Raw genomic sequence first — 14,306 nt, 5'->3', positions numbered from 1 at the left:
TACGAATTTTTATATAACTTAAAATAAAAACGAAACTTAAATGGATGAAACCACAGAGAGGAAACTGTCTCAGCACAAGCTCTCTAAAAATGACTTGCGTCGTTTTACATGCGTTTTTACATGAGTGAGTGTATGTGCATGGGATATGGTATGTACTAAGAAACAAAGCGAACCATGCAAGCAAAGAGAAAAGTTCAAGATGAAGGAAGTTTTCTCTCTGTCGTTCTCTTAGCATTCGATTACCGTATATGGAGGAAGCTTTTATCTAAACAGAAAATTTAGGAAAATGCGTCTCTCTTGTTAGATATAAATTATTTCATTTTAATAATTTTTTTCGGTAAAAACTTAAGTTTCTTAAATAACTTTAATTAAAAATATTCAATCAAATTTTTTTATTGCGTTATCAGATCTAATATTCTGCTAATGTCCAGTGTGAACTTTCTTTAGTAATATTTGATGTCAAGCTTAATTACTAATTGTAAGTTTAAATATTAAAAATGCGACACAGATTCCGTAATTCCTACTAAATCTTTTTTTAAAAGAAATTAATTTAATGTTATAATGTTTAGGTATTAATATTTTGCTCAAGTCTCCAATATATATAAAATACTTAAAATTATTTATATTTTTATTTTTAATATTTAATTAAATTAAATAATTAGCTAGTTGGCTAGTTTATAGTCAGTGCCATATAACTAAGCTAGAAGTAAAAAAAATAAAGACAAAATTTAAATTGAAAGAAAAAAATAGCCGTAACGTAAAAGCTTTCTCTTCTTTATTAACATTAAGAGGGTATTATCTTTCTGCATTGTCTGATAATAAGAGTATAAATTGCAAAAGGTGATTGAATTTCTGACAGAGAAATCTATAATAAAGAATAGAAAATAACGTAACCAAAGTAGGAACGTTGCGAACGTTGCCACGAATGTAACAAAAGGACACCAGTAATGATTCGGTAGATTGTCAGTAAAGGATCTCTCTTTCGAACGTGTTAATGAGAATTTAATTTACTTAACAGTAGCTAGGTATCAATTAACAGAGAAAAAGCCCCACAGGCCTTTTACATCACCGATTGGATCTCGCTCTGTTTCAACGATCCTTTACTGACAATCATAATTGAAGGCAGAACATTTCAAACGCGTTAAGTGTTAGAAAGCCGTTTTTCTTTAACATTGGAAAAATGTCGCGTCAGTGATTTTTATTATGAGCACACCTTGTTGCCACAAGGCTCTTATTCTCCAATAAACTATTTCATTGTTTCAATTATAAAAGATAAAAAAAATATTTTTTTAATCAAAAAAAATAACATATTAATTTCAACATATTAATTTAAATGCTAAAAATTTACATATGTAACTAAGATTTTTCGAAAATTTCACATAATATTATAATTTACGAAATATTATCCTAATATTAAAGGATAAGAAAAATAACAATGTATTTCCAGATCTAAAAGATACCGTATTTTTGAAAAGAGGTGAGGCGCGAATGATACATAAACATACTCATGGCTCAAATATTCCACAAACCCACAGAGTTTTATCCCAATCATAAAGCGACAAATATTCTCTCGCTCCCTCACCTCCTCTAGAAAACCTCCTTTAGAAAACCTCCTCTAGAAAATCCCAACAAGAAATTGTAAATATTGCAGCTTGAGCGATTTAAAATGCATCATTCATCAACTATGCAGAAGCAAAATACGTGACACCTTGAAACAGCAAGTAGGTATGCAGACTTTGAGTCGTTATGATAAAAACTAAGAAGAAAAAAACTTAATCACTCAACAAGAAATTATTGATCTCTAATAATTATTTATGTAATATATTATCCATGCGCCGTACACTTATCGATGCAACTAATTTACATTATACAGTCAATTATAGTCAATTCTCGTTCGTCGTAAACAAAGTCTAGTACATACATTCCAGCGATAATGATAAACGCGGCAATTATTCTAATGTACGCAATTTATTGCAGCAATATCTAAGAACAGAATGTCTCATTGATTGATGTGTCAGCGAGAAAGTAAAGGAGTTCAAGTTCTATCGACAGTATATATGCATAAAATAAAATATATCTACTAAAATTTAGTTTTTTTTTCCATAGTCTTTCCGTATTCACGATAACATCGTATTATTTTCGGAACGACAATAATTTTGACGAATTGCGAAAAACGTAGGAAATTACTAAGAATGTTTACTAAGTTTATCGCAAAGTAATAATAAAGCATTTTACGATCCCGAGTACGTCACATTAAGTCGCAGAATTCTTCAAGATAAAAAACAACGATTAAGGTATGAGTGTTCACTTGTCTGGGGTCACTTTACTGCTTTTAAGGACAATACAATTAACTAAAAGTCATATCGCAATATATTCTTAAAAGCTATTTTGTTAACGTCACGTCTAGCGTTAAAAATATAAATTTTCAAAAATATGACTTTCAAAATATGACTCGAAAATTTATTGAATGTTGCATTACCAACAATTTATTCGCTAATAAATCTTAAATAGATCGAAGCAACTTTTTGAAACAATTAAAATAAAACGCAATTAACTAAATATTATATTCTTATATTAACTACGAATGAATGTTTATCTATTATATTATAATAATACGTGGACAGTTTGACAAGTCAGTAACTTTTTAAAAAGAGACTATGTTAAGAAATATATATATAAATCGAATTTTAGTTAAAAAAAAAAACAGTTACTTATCAAACTACTCACGTAAATTATTCAGTCATTCGATAGAAAAAGAATTATTTAATATCACTAATGTAAGATTTCACGTTGTATTTCAATTACAGTGAATAATCAACGCCGAGTTGATTGAATAAATTAATTTCATTAAATTTTCTGGAATCGTGACGACAGTATTACCACTTCGTCACGTTTCTCGTACATCTTCCTAATCAGTAACTATAGCACAAGTCCTGACGAAGATCTTTCTTGGTCCTTTCTCGCAGAGAGTATATGAGGTGCTTTTTCTTTTTGCGCGAAAACTATTTTTAGATCAACGGAGAGCTCTCCATTTGGCTCAGCGACACTTCTACAAGGAACTAAGGGAGCTGGTAAATACTGGAATGTACCGCGTGCCACCCCCGTATAAATCCCGCAGGTGCAATCTTGCGGAGGTAGTCCATTATGGTGGAATAGCGGACTCTCTCACCGGGATAACTCTGCGAAATCTCTTGGAGCTTACTTAAAACGAAAACGCGCTCATCCCACGAATCAATTGAGAATAACAGGTGATAAAAATTTTTAAATTTAAATATACCCTACAACAGATGAACAACTGGACGACAAGCTACGCGAATATTAAATAATATATTCCGTATTTATTCTTTGTTATTTTCGCATACAAAGCAAAATTTTCTTTTTTTCTTTTTTTTTTTACGACAAGACCATTTCGAGGAAAAAAACATGAGATATGCTTATATCAAGAAACGCTTATATCAAATTATTACTCGAAACTGAAGAGACAAAAGAATAATTTAAATTTTGTTATTGGAAAATATTGCGGTATCACGCACACTTTGTAATATGCTCTTTCAACTGTACGTATACAACTCTCAAGATAGACAATCAAATTGTCTATGAAAGAGTAATAACAACGCTAAACATAAAAGGACTTACGTTTATCTCCGCCTTTTATTTCTTCGGGTTCTTATGCGCCTCTTCTTCAAAGACTTCCTTTTCTTCCTTTTCTCCTCGAAGAAATTTCCAAGATCAGTAATCTTCGCACAAATCCAAACAGTACAGAGTTCTCAGTTCAAGCTACAAAATTTGTTCTGTTCTCGTCAAATAGAAGGCCACGACTCCTGAACGATGTAATGATCTAAAAAACAAACCAACCGCAATCAGAGATTAGATTAGATTAGATTACGAAACATCTCGGAAATATTATTTATCTGTAGTGTACAATAGCTGATGAAAATGATGTGTCTTAAGTTTTGATAACATAATGTGTCGAACAGATCTAATTGATCCGATAAATCTTGTTACGATTTCTTTTTTGCCAGATCTTTTATATTCATATAAAGAACAAATATGTATGCACAATACAAAGCAATATTAAAAGGATCAAATTGTTATATAGTACATTAAAAATGACAAAATATGACCATTCTAAGTGTACAGCTTACATAGCGTATCATAACTTCTATTGAAATAATTAATATCGATTTTATCGTTTTCTTCTATTAAACAACAGCTAGACAGAAAAACGAAAGATTGACATTTGGAATATTTTAAATAAATAAATTTTCGAAACAATATCTCTCCATTGTAAAATATTTAGTAATTAGAATCGCGTAGTTTTCCTTTCTATCTGTATATAATATATACATACATATATGTTATATACACACATTTTGCTGCTCACAAAATTCAAACAAATCTTGAAAATTTTTTTAATTTGTACTTAAACGAAATTATAAGCTATAAATACTAATCTTAAAATAACGATTCAAAGGCACACGAACGAAATGGCTACTGCAACAAATTGATATCCCTTTTTTTTTTAGATATACTCTTTGATGACAAAAAGCTCTTTGCTCAGTATGCGGTCAATTTGAAATGAGGAAATGGGAAGTAAACGACAGATCCGGCGGGCGGTTTAATACGCAATGCGTAAGAGGACTAATGCGCACAGATTTGTCGTCGAACGTCGTCACGTAGTCTTCCGCACGCATTCAAGTGCGCGGCGAAACAAGTTAATTAAGAGGACCACCCACGGTAGTGTCTCCGTTTCTCAACGAGATTGGCAACGTGCCAAGTCGGTACTCGAGAGTCGATTTTCCGCGTTCGTATCGTCTTCAAACACCTCAACGCCGAGTATCTCTCTTGGAATCGGGCAGCAATTTTCTTCCCTTTTTGTAAGAAAGTTACAAAGTGCATTCTCATTTCAGTTGATTAATTTGACAGACAAGTAGAACGATTCGTATCTGATAGATTTTTTGAGATAAAAAATAGAGGAAAAGAAAAAAGAAGAGAATTTGTAGAATATAACCTTTTGTGAATATAATATAACTACACAGATTAACAACTATATTACATAAAAAGATAACGTTTTTCTTTTTATTATTAAATCAAATTACTTAAGTAAATTATTTAATTGTTTTTTAATCGATAAATAATCTTTCATTAATGTTTTCTTAGAGTTTATCCTGAAAATATGATATTTTTGTGGAACAACATTGTATTTCCAAGAATTTTAATGTAAATCTCCCATTCATTAATAAAACTACAATAAAATATGAAATAAGTTTAATTAATTTGACTGAAATGCATAGTAAAAATCTTTAAAATATTGTATTGCACCACAACTACCATATTTTCGGGGTAAATTTTAAAACAAAATTCTCTCCGTATATTATTAAATGAGAAAGTAAGGATGCAAAATATGTACTTTATAAAAATAATATTCTTTACACAAAAAAAAAATATATTTAAGTGCATTCCATAGTTACACAGAATTATAGAACATCACATAATAATCACGTTCTAAATTAATACTGCAAAGAAAGTCAAATAAAGAAAGCCGAAACCACATCTTGACGTCTTAATTATCTTATAAATTCCTCCTTTATTCTCTCTTCTTATTACGTCTTCCTATCTTCTTTATTATTCTTCGTTATGCATTCGCAAACGCACAATGCGATTTCAAGCTTGACCTGAACTTTACGGGCAAGTCTTGCGCTAACTTTGTCAGGCTCTACCCAATTACGTAACCGACAAAAACTTCGTCGGTATGACCAACGAACCAACAGTGGTTTCTCGCTGTTTAGCGTCCGTAATAGAACTTAATACCATATTTTACGAGCTCGTAAAACAAACGATTAAGATCGCCACGGACCGTTATCGATGCTATTCGCTCGTCCTGTAGCTGTATGTCGTAAAATTGGTAGCAAATTAAATGTTGTTCTCCAAAGGTGCTTTCCGTACTTAAACGCCGCTGTTTATTGCACGTGGAATCATCAAAATGTCCATTCAATTACAGATTTTAACTTGAAACTGCAGCTTTTATAGAGGGTACAAAGAATTACAGCAAAATAAACTCTTTCATTGTAGAATCTCGATTTTTGTATCGATTACACCACCTCTCTCTCTCTCTCTCTCTCTCTCTCTCTCTCTCTCTCTCTCGTAAATTAAATTTTAAATTAAATTTCATTGTTAAAATTTACTTGACTTTATAATATTAAATAATAAACTCCTGACATTATCTGCCAATGTATAGTTTTACTGTTACAACATGATCCCTTTCCGTTCGCTTACACCGTTTAGTTATAATCACACCATTTCCTTATCCGAGTTACGGAGTTAATACGTCGAAGTAACAACTTTCGCGACAGAACAATAACTATGGAACGGGCTCTCATTATACCGAGACTAGATTAGCACGGCAGTTCATTAAGTTTGCGAGCTATGTAGGATCCGGGACGATAAATATTTACGTACTGCCGAATGTGGGTTACGTTTGCATATCGCACCCGCGGAAGGATATTAAGAGCCGTTACGAATACTATGGATCGAGAACGACAGGGATACGACGCAGTCCCGATAAGGGACTTACTTCCTTCGACTCACGCATCACGAGTTGTCCGTTTTTATCATTTTGCCTTTAGCTATCAGCTCCCATTAACCCATGCTACAAACCCACATCCGTCCGTCTTACACGGCGTTATTTACTTATTCAAATATTTATTACCGTCGAAGTTCCAAGTTCCAACGTATAAAATTGGTTCCATCGGAAACTCACCTTTTTCTTAAAATTATCCTTCAATTATTGTTTATGGTATTTATAGTCGCGATTCCTCATATTTAATATTGTCTTAAGTACAGTCTTAAAATGTCAATCAAAGAGCTGTACTATCCTTGTCAGTATATATACATAGTCGATTTTATATTTAAGACTGTCTTAAGGACAGTCTTAAGATGTCTTGAATCAATGAAGGAGTATTAGCATCTTAAGACATTACTTAAGACGGTCTTAAAACAAGGACAGACTATGAATACCAGGCCTTAAGACTAATCACTTAAAACGATCTTGAAATAAAAATGAATTATAAATTAGTTAATATATGTTATTATATAAGTTAGCCGGCATATTATTAAATTTCATAATTAGTTTATTAAGACTTTTACTCATCTACCAATTTTTATAGGCTCAAATTTTTGGCTCGTAGTCCTTTTTCTTTTAACTTGTTTTGAGTTACAAATACCTATATTTATATAAAATATCTTTCTATCTCTTTCGATTGTCTCGATACCCTAACCGCTTGCTTTTCTTGTTATTTATGAAAATTATTAATTGTCAAATATTAGCTCTACTTTTTAAGCTGATATTAATTCAACGTTTATTCTATATCCGTCACGAAGAATACAAACGTTTGGAATGCCATCGGCTGAAAACTTGGAGGGAATTTGGAAAAAAAAAAAGGTCGGTAGAAATCAATCGCGTGCTGAAAAATTATTAGGATACATTCGAAATTCAATATACTTAGATCGGAGTGAGGGACAAGCTCTCAGAAATGATCGATGACGACATAATTATTAATCATTTGGTACTTATCGCGATACAATATCTCTTAGGAATCGTGTGGGAGAATGAATGGCCTGAATGCAAACGTCGATCGATCCAACAGTCAGATATGAAGAAAACTTGTGGGCGAAGAGATGTATGAGGCGGTGAGAAAACTATTTTATTTCTATGACAAAGAAGCTCTCTTCAATACGTATTCAACTGCTTATTCAGATTCAATTCTGATTGGACGATGAGCGTGCTCGAGAGTTTTCAAGAGCGCCCCAATACTCGCCGAAGTGTGCTCGTCAGACCGCGTGACGCGTACAACAGAGATTCGTATAAGAGTAAAGGCTTGACATCCCCGGGGATGCCAAGAATCCTCAGAATCCCATCATCGTATTTTCTCGCCACTCCGCCACTCTGTAACATCTACATCATTTGCGCCTTCGTGCTATCTTGTTTACGAAAGCTGGACGTAAACTACCGAAATAGAAAGCAAGAGAGATATAGACTGAGCGATATTTGCGAATTATATTATTTTGGACACGTTGTAATATGTATACGCGACTTGGTGTTTGCGAGAATATCCTAACCAATTTGGCTCGGTATACTCTATCGGGGAGCTCGCCAATTTGTGATGCAAGCGAATACAGAATCCGTACATTGTGCGAGCATTGAATTATTATCTCCGTTACATCTCAAATGGCAAAGAGCGTTATAGGTCGAATTCTATACCGCAGCACTCCACCTCGCACGTTTCATATCATATTTAAAGGGTTTTACCCTAAGACTCTGTTTGCTCGATGCCGCCGATTTTCGTTCTATAACCGACTTGCACTTTCGAAGCGGCTGCGAGAAATACACGCGACGATACACTTGTTTTTTTCTTCCATCGACTGCTACATTCGGCAAATGAATGGCTTACGATCGCGTATGATCGTTTATTCATACGTCGCTCATAAATGAATCATCACGCATTCGCTCGTGCGTCTCGGATGGTCGACTCTCACTTCAATGACAATTACGTTCGCTTTCCGCTTGCCTTGGCAACGACATGAGGACCCCAAGGACGTCTTAGACGAACGTCTCTCTTGTGACATCCACTAACTTCGTCCTCGTTTCCTTCCACATCGCTCCACTTTACACTCGTTTTACTTCCTTTTTTAAAGCAACGGTTATTCAACAAAAATAAACTTTCAACTTTTTGCGAATTACTCCCACGTTGCTATAAACACTTCAGAAATTTCACGTTTATAATTTTCAAATAAAGTACCATAGTTTGAAAAACTAAAATAGATCAATTACGAAAACCTTTTTTTTTTTTTCATTCACAAGACGCAAATAAGAATATCGATTGATGTAATGTCAAATTGTCGCTTCCATAATATTAATATTCTAATTACATTATATTCAATCGTAAAATGTGGTCTACTTCTATGGTTATAATTTAAAATTAATTAAAAACTAGTAGCATTTAATTTAGTTCTCGTTGAAAAAGGAGCATTAAGAAAAACTTCAATCTGCAATCTTGAAAAATTCTATGTTAATAAAATTAAATATATCGAATAATATATTAATGGATATTTTTTAAAATTACTTCCGTCCAGCCTGCATCAATATTCACTTATTACTTAATAAGTTCATGCAACATCGAGTCCAATCGAGCACAAGTTGCATGGATGTTCTCTAGTCTACCTCGCAACTATCGGAAATCGACACTTGACCCAAGATGTCGGAGAGAAATGTAGAGACCTCTCTTAGTAGGACATTTTGTTTTAAACGAAAGGGTCTGTCAGTCGCCGTAAGTGCATGATCACGTACTGAGAACTCCAATTCTTTGGGAAGTGCGATGAGAGTGACTAAAATAGTGACTAAAATAATAGAAAAGAGAATGACAGGGTCGGAAAGCTTGAAGGTAAAAATAAAAAGATTTGTGAAAGAGAGAGAAAAAAACAAACAGCGACGAATATTTACGCTTTTGTGAAAGGGTCTTCGTAGTCGAAAGAAGAAGCTTCAGAACCGACCAAAGACAAACTCTCTTTACAGTAGTGACTCGCACTAAATGTCGTACGATACTTGCAAACTTTAATGAAGCATTCAACTTCGACGACGATAAAGCGGAAGAATAAATTTACCGCGGCAAATTATTTATGCCTTCTTTTGTTATTACAGAATGATTGGAAAGAAATGGAATATGAAATGGGCCGCTTTGAACAACTTTCAAACAGAATCTTTAAACGTAAGTTAATAGAAACCTTGGCAGTTTCTTCTTCAAAGACTTTTACTGATAATTCAATATAATTTCGCACAAGATATATATAATAACGAATAATAATAAATTCTATAAACCACTCAATAACTGAAAATTATCGGCATTAAAAGTTGCATTCTTCTTTCAATTCGACCATTGTTCTATGTTAATTTGTAATATAATAACACATTTAATTTTGTGTGTTACTGAAAATCAATATAATATCTAATTTATAATATAATTTCATTCTATTATACATCAAACTCTCAAAATATCAATTCAACATATATGTATTTTACAAAATTTGAGATAAATATTTTATATTTCTGCTTATATACTTACGATAAATCATTCTTTCAGAAGAGAGACTCGACTTACACTGATTTACTTTTAATAATAAATTCGACTAAGAAGAAAAGTCTGTGCACTCTTCTATTCGCAAAAATCGTCGAAGCAACATTCATTCGGTGAAGAAAATACTCGAAAATATTTTCACGCAACCGCAAATCGTGAAAGTGAGTAGGAGACAGACATCAGAGATGGATCGACTGTCTGTTGTATGTATACAATGAGAGTAAGGAAAACTGGGAAACGATTTGTATGTTTCTCGGCGCGGCAAACAGCTGCAATTGTTCGCACGTGAATATCGACATGCTCGCGACGTCGATGACACTAACGATGACATCATTTTCAGTAAAGGAGACGCCCGAGATGACGGTGATAAATTGACGACGCTTTCCACGAAAGGTGGCCGTAAAGGTCGAGAGGAAAAATCACTCGAGATTCATTCATCTGGATCTATTCGTTCCAAAAATATATTTGCACTAGTATAGGACAACTCAGAAGCAAGAAGATATATATCAAACTGCAGTCTCACTTCAACTTCAAATTTATGAGTTCTATTCCATTTGTGTCTCTCCATAAATATTACCAAATTTTGTACATCTCATGTTGAAAATTCTAGGCGACGCAACACGAATAAATGCAATTGCGTTTAAATTATTCCGTACATTTGCTTACTTTATTTAGTTGGCCATTGAATTAAAAAATATCTTAGTTATAAAATAATTCTTAGTTAGAAAATAATTCTTAATAATTAAATATTGCCTACAAAGTAATATGATTCTTATAAAAATGTGCACTCTAGTTTTTCACAATTTTTCGAGATGTAAGAAAGTTTTGCAAACATTAGTGTACAAAATTTATTATTTGCGATATGAAATCAGACATATGTCTTTAGTCATTCATTCTTTCTATCTTCAACTGCCTTCAAACAATTGAAATAAGATTACAAAATAAAAAAGACTCCTCATTATATAAATCGTGGAAACGCTGCTGAATGTAAAATGTTACTTAACATTCTACTTCCTCAGAGGCTCATTAATATAAAATCAGCATGTTAAATGCAACGACCTAGTAAACATAATTTCCATCAGATATTCCGTAAAGACTCGGCTTCACGCCGAGGAATCAATAGTTAAAAAAAAAAAATAATACGGTAATACCGCAAAGCACCCAATAAAAATATCTTAACATATGTGAAAGTGGTCCCTAACGAGATTGAAAAAGAAGTTCGACTTGCGAACTTGGCTTGCTCACAAAGGCGATTATCATTGACGCACGGCAAGTATAGCTAATCGATCGCAACGTGCAGAAAGAGACGCTTTTGAACTGCGTCGCACATACACCGCATTACAAATTACAACGTATTGATTACGATCTGCATTGAACAGAGATAATTATTATCGACCTTCGTGCCGAGTAAAACGCCTAACCAACCTTTGCATCGGCCTACAATCGCGGAACGAGTAACGAGACAATTAAGCCTGCAGGAAGTCGTAAGAGGCGACCACTCCAAATTTAATTGACTCGTCGCAATATACGTTCTGTTTTCAAATTAAATCAAATCGATTACATTAAATAGAGCGAACAAACAAGCTGATGTGGTGTACCGCCATTAAAATGCATCAAATAAAAAAAAAACGACAATTAATGTCAATTACTAATCTAAGACAATCGTAGAATACTATCTTTTTATTCGATATGAATGTATCTGCATTGAAATATCGAGGAATCCAATTTCAATTATCGAAAAAAACTTTCCGTTAGACTTTTAATAACACAAAATCGTCAAAATCATACAATTTTTAAAAAAATTTTTTTATACTAATACGCCTGTAACATAGATTTTCAATTTTTACTCCTTTTTTCTTTCATCCGCTTTTTTTAACGGCTTCATTACAAAATTGTGTCGAAGTATGATCTAAATTATTACCTTCTCAAAATCGTTTTGATAAAAAAATATATTTGAGTAAAAAGAAATTAGCTAATTCCACAATTAAATCCTCTAAATTTTTGCTATAAAAAAATCAATATCATAAGGAACCCTGTTATCAAATTCCATTTGTCTCCTGTATTAAAAGTCCTGTATTCTACGCGAGCCGTTAAGGCAAACGATATTGCGAAACTAAATGCAACGACTATACAGTGCGGCGTGCGAGTACGATGACGGAAAATTCCTTATCTCCGCGCGAGTTGCACATTTCGTAAAAATCAAAAGCCGCGCCGAAGACGGCGATGGAAAGAACTAGAAATAATTGGCAAGATCGAAGACATGCATGCGAAGCGAGGCATATTGACTATCGTTCTTGCGTTCTGACGAGAAGTCGTGATGCTTAGACGGAAAATCAGATTTCTTTGTGCGCCCCAGAAATGCAAGAGGAAAGAAAAAGAAGGCCATTCTTACTTTCCAGACGATAAACGAAAGAAGACGTATCGTCGGCCTTTACCCGCGAAACTCAACGAGAATAGCTGTGATCTCGTAAAGCCGAGCAAAAGAAAAACCGTATAACGGCATATCGCATAGATAATATTGTAGTATCATCAATGAATTACATTTCGGGGGTAAAAAGAGCAAAAAACGAGGATAAAGTCTATGGAAAAAAGAAGTAAGTAAAAGTAATAAAGATTTCTACATATTCATGCAATAAGTAATCAAATAGAACTTTTCCATTCCGCATCTTGTAAGATCCACCTCATAAGATTTTACGATTTTAAAATAATCTTTCTCCGTTTAGAACTGTTACAGAATATTGTCAACAAACGCTGGGAAAAATTGCTGTAATAAGCATCGCTGAATGTAGGTACTTGAGTTTCACATAGCGCGACGTGTCTCTCGTTAAAATTGCACATGGACTGGCGCAAAGCAATAAAGTTTACGCACAAAACAAAAGTACTGAAGATACTTATTAGCATCGAAGAACAAAGTAAAGTAATTAGGTATATCAAACGGAATTCTATGGCATTCTACGAACATTTCGCCCACGTGAGAGCTGCTCCGTTTCCACCGTGATATTGATAATTTGATCCCTCATCGACTATTTCAGTCTCGGAGAAGTTTGAAGACGCTCGTACAATATCACTCAACGTTATATTAGCTTTTCTTATTGGATATTCGTTTAAAATATTCCGTGCGTTTCAATAAGAAAAAAAGAAAAGAAAAAGAAAAAGAACTTATCAAAATGCATAAAGTATAAATATAAATGCACGTGCATTATAAACGAAATTCGTTTCTTACATTCGTACCAATTCGCAAAGAGAACGTTTTGTTTGGAATGGAAAAAGATACGCAAACACGGTATACCATTTCTGTTTTCAACGGAAACGAACGAATGTAGCACACACTTTTCGTTTCGAGTTCCTGTCCGAGCCACGCGATATATTTAGCTACCGTGACATTTTTCCCCAGGGTTGTCGTTTCGACGTCGTATCTCTCATCCGCCTCTGCATCGATTTGCGGAAAAAACGGAAGATGTTTCAGAACACGAGAAGAAGTTGTTTCTCATTAACATAAACGTTTCTGTACAGTTTATGGAATATACAAATCCGCGAAAAAAGTCTTCACCTCGCCAGATCCATTACATTCAAATATATCTCGTATATATTATATATATATATATGTAATACATGTAAAGTCTTAATGACCCGCAAGATAAAGTTACACGATTTGCTGATAATTGAATTTGTAAATACACGCGGTTTATTTAACACTATTAATAATTAACACACTCATCTGTCCTTCGCTCGGTTCTTTTCCATGGAAAGAATTAGTTAACGAAAGTTACATGGCACATTCACGACATCTCGTTTTGCATAATAAGATCACGTCGCTCTCTTTTACATTCTTTTAAAGCAGCCTTATAAAAAAACTTCTAATGTTGCTTAGTTTAAAATTGTGTGCATTATTGAAAATTATTCATCAATACTATACAGAATCCACGTTAATAATACATTGTTGCCGCGTATCCTGCATGCCGCGTATCCTGCGCGCTGCGCTAATTAATTCTAATAAACAACTTGTATAACAATATCAAAATTCTATTAAACTAGAAATAGATTCGAACCGCCACTATCAAAATTTAATGGATCATTAAATACATGATTATCATACCATTGATACCGTTGAATATTTATTGGAGAGAAACATTTCAACGTTTGCATGCTCGAGGATCTAATTTACGCCGATTAAAT

General features: G+C 33.5%; 1 protein-coding gene across 1 annotated transcript in view; it reads right to left on the bottom strand.

Moving 5' to 3' along the window:
* Positions 1-14,306, bottom strand: part of LOC108747510 — a 143,032-nt gene that overhangs the window by 96,461 nt on the left and 32,265 nt on the right. The window contains exon 2 of the mRNA XM_018485052.1: positions 3,637-3,838. The gene's annotated coding sequence lies outside the window, so the exon portion shown is untranslated. The remainder of the gene's footprint in view (positions 1-3,636; positions 3,839-14,306) is intronic.

The sequence above is a fragment of the Trachymyrmex septentrionalis genome, unplaced genomic scaffold (genome assembly GCF_001594115.1).
Source record: "Trachymyrmex septentrionalis isolate Tsep2-gDNA-1 unplaced genomic scaffold, Tsep1.0 scaffold2, whole genome shotgun sequence".
Taxonomy (NCBI): domain Eukaryota; kingdom Metazoa; phylum Arthropoda; class Insecta; order Hymenoptera; family Formicidae; genus Trachymyrmex; species Trachymyrmex septentrionalis.
The sequence above is the reverse complement of the archived record's forward strand: the minus strand, read 5'-3'. Positions and strand labels throughout refer to the sequence as shown.